Raw genomic sequence first — 3,654 nt, 5'->3', positions numbered from 1 at the left:
GCTGAGACCTGATTTGTGACCCAGTATGTGATCTATTCTGGAGAATGTTCCATGTACACTCAAGATGAATGTTTATTCTGTTGCCTTAGGATGGAATGCTCCGAATATATCTCTGAAGTCCATCTGGTCCAGTGTGTCATTCAAAGGCCTTGTTTCCTTCTTGATCTTCTGCTTAGATGATCTGTCCATTGCAGTGAGTGGGGTGTTAAAGTCCCCTACTGTCTTTGTATTATTATCAATGTGTTTCCTTAATTTTGTTATCAATTGGTTTGTATAACTGGCTGCTTCCATGTTAGGGGCATAGACATTTAGAATTGTTAGAGCTTCTTGTTGGATAGATTTTTAATTATGATATAGGATCCTTCCTCATCTCTTATTATGGTCTTTGGTTTAATATCTAATTTGTCTAATATAAGAATTGCTATCCCAGCTTACTTTTGATGTCCATTAGCATCATAAATGGTTTTCCACCTCCTCACTTTCAATCTGGAGGTGTCTTTGGGTCTAAAATGAGTCTCTTTCAGACAGCATATCAATGGGTTTGCTTTTTTATCCAATCTGATACCCTGTGTCTTTTGATTGGGGCCTTTAGCCCATTTATGCAGAGTAAAGATACAAATTTAGTGCCATTGTATTACCTGTAAAGTTACTGTTTCTTTAGATTGTCTCTGCTCCTTTCTGGTCTATGTTACTTTTGGGCTCTCTCTTCGCTTGAAGGATCCCCTTTAATATTTCTTATAGGGCTGGTTTAGTAATCACAAATTTGTTAAGTTTCTGTTGTCCTGGAAGCTCTTTATCTCTCCTTCTATTCTGAATAACACCTTGCTGGATAAAGTATTCTTCATTGCATATTTTTCTCATTTAGCACCCTGAATATATCATACCAGTCTTTCCTGGCCTGCCAGGTCTCTGTGTATAGGTCTCCTGCCTGTCTAATGTTTCTACCCCTGTAGGTTAAGGACCTTTTGTCCCAATCTGCTTTCAGGATTTTCTCTTTGTCTCTGAAATTTGCAAGCTTCACTATTATAAGTCAAGGTGTTGACCTATTTTTATTGATTTTTGAGGGGGGTTCTCTGTGTCTCCTGGACTTGAATGCCTGTTTCCTTCCCCAGATTAGGGAAGTTCTCAGCTTTAATTTGCTCAAATATACCTTCTGCGTCTCTCCCTCTTTCTCTCCCTGGCTCTCTTTCTTTTTCTTCTGAGATCCCAATTATTCTAATATTGTTTCACTTTATGGTATCACTTATCGCTCAAATTCTACCCTCGTGATCCAGTAGTATTTTAGCTCTCTTTTTTCAGCTTCTTTACTCTCCATCATTTTGTCTTCTATATCGTTAATTCTCTCTTCTGCCTCATTTATCCTCACAGATAGAGCCTCCATTTTTTATCACATCTCATTAATAGTGTTTTTAATTTTGACTTGATTAGATTTTAGTTCTTTAGTTTCTCCAGAAAAGGATTCTCTAGTGTCTTCTGTGCTCTTTTCAAGCCCAGCTAGTACCTTTATAGGCATTATTCTGAACTCTAGTTCTGACATGTTATTTATATCCATACTGATTAGGTCTCTGGCAGTCAGTATTGCCTCCTGTTCTCTTTTTTGAGGTGATTTTTTCCATCTTGTCATTCACTCACAGTTCTGGAGGCTAGGAAGTCCAACATAAAGATGCTGGCAGATTTGGTATCTGGTGAGGGCCTACCGACTGGCTCATAGATGCCTGTCTTCTCACTATGTCCTCACATGACAGAAGGTGTGTTTAACTTTTAAAAATGCAGTGATTCTGACCACTAGAAAGTATGCCCTAGCAGCATTCCAGACCATATAAGTTATAATATTAATCCTCTGTTCCAAGAAATGAAAGGGGAGGAAGGGAGAAGAGTTTAAAAAAATGTTTTCTTTCCTTAGCCCACAGGATGATTTATATTTCATTTGAATTCTAAATTTTCTACAAAGAATATATTTTAATTCTATAATAAGAAAAAACTATAATAGCATGAAATTTTTAACACAAGTTGCATATTTAATGAGATGTTATCTCCTGAAAGGATGTTTTCCACTCTTTGTATTTCCTTAGTCATAATTTTTACTGCAGTAAATAACATGCAGTAGTAAATACAGGCATAGTGATAGATTTTGCAACTGATATTTACAACAAAGAGAAATAAATGAAATTTTTATAACTAGGGGAATAGAATCAGGAAAAGCAATATAAACAAAGGAAATTAACATGCTAGAAAAATAATATCTTGGATTTAAAATGAAGCTTAAAAGTCATTTGCTTATTCTAATTTTTTATGCTCTATGGCACCCTGACATATAGTGACATATAGTCACTCAAGTTCTGCTTGAATGCTTTCAATAACATGGCATTCACTATTATTTATATTGGTATAACTTATGCTACCACTATCTATCTATTACCAGTCAATTCTTGGGTTGTGACAAGTTTTTGCTTTACGATCTTGCCTCTTTTCCATCTCATAGTCTGAATTTGCAAATCCCTTCCCAATATGGGTCTGATGAAAAGGATGCAGATGCATGATGTTCTTTCTAAAAGTTTCACATTATTTATTTTTGCTCAAAATATAAAAATTTCTACCTCTGACCCTAATATAGTATTTAAACCCCCATATTTTCATTGTTAGGTACTATTCCAATATCTCCTACTCATTCATTGCCAGGTAATTTTCTTCTTATATGAAGAACTTATTTTCTTTTTATGTCTCTTGCAAGTTCTGTCTCTACCACTCCTACTTCTTTTTTTTTTTCCCAAGAGTTCAGCTTTTTATTGAACAGGTTACAGAAAAAGTGTGGTCAAAAAGACCAAAGCCCGTGTCATCATCAGATTTCTCAGATTCTTCTTTCTTTGCTTCCACCTCCTTCTCAGCTGGGGCCCAATGGTGGAGGAAATAGGACCTCCTGCTGGTGCAGCACCAGCTACCAGGGCAGATCCACCAGCCCCAATATTGCAGATGAGGTTCCTGATGTTGACATTGGCCAGGGACTTCTCAGACAAGCTCAGCCAGAAAGGGTCAACATTTACACCAGGTGATTTAATGAAGGCATTCATCTTATCTTCCCTGACCTGCATCACCTCATCATTATGCAGGATGATGGTCAAGTAGATGCAGGTGATCGCTGAGATGGAGGCCATTGTACAGGCAGATGCTGGGCTGGTGCTGCTGGCATTGGATGCTGGTATAGGATGAAGTGAGGGCCTCACCCTATCATGGCCTTAGCTTCCTTAGAAGGACCAAGTACCTTAGCAGCAGCTGGGAGAAGTCTGTCTCCATTTTAAAAGTTGACTTCCTTAATTCTCTATGTTATTTATTTGTCTTTGTGCCATTTTTTTTTCATTCTCCTCAATGACATTAATTTCAACTTTCTTTATTCTGTTATTTTGTAGCTATATCACAATACAGGAACAAAAGTACTTATTTTAATTTTTTCTTTCTACAGAATTCTGAATTATTCAGATAGCTCTTATGTTACAAAGCTAGTTCTATTATGTTTCAACTACTCTTAAAACATAGTTGGAAGGTTCCAAGTCTTATACAAATTTATATCACCTAGTGCTTAACAGAGAGCCTTCTAACTGTAAGGTCTATCTCTACATAGGGTATGCAGGGAAGCATATTATATCCATAATAATCAGA

General features: G+C 36.7%; 1 pseudogene; it reads right to left on the bottom strand.

Moving 5' to 3' along the window:
- Positions 1 to 2,775: 2,775 nt before the first annotated feature.
- LOC118520026 (large ribosomal subunit protein P1 pseudogene) lies at positions 2,776 to 3,152 on the bottom strand (annotated as a pseudogene).
- Between the last annotated feature and the right edge of the window lie 502 nt (positions 3,153 to 3,654).

This window comes from Halichoerus grypus, chromosome 8 (genome assembly GCF_964656455.1).
Source record: "Halichoerus grypus chromosome 8, mHalGry1.hap1.1, whole genome shotgun sequence".
Classification (NCBI taxonomy): Eukaryota; Metazoa; Chordata; class Mammalia; order Carnivora; family Phocidae; genus Halichoerus; species Halichoerus grypus.
Note: the sequence above shows the minus strand (reverse complement) of the source record. Positions and strands in the feature narration are given on the sequence as shown.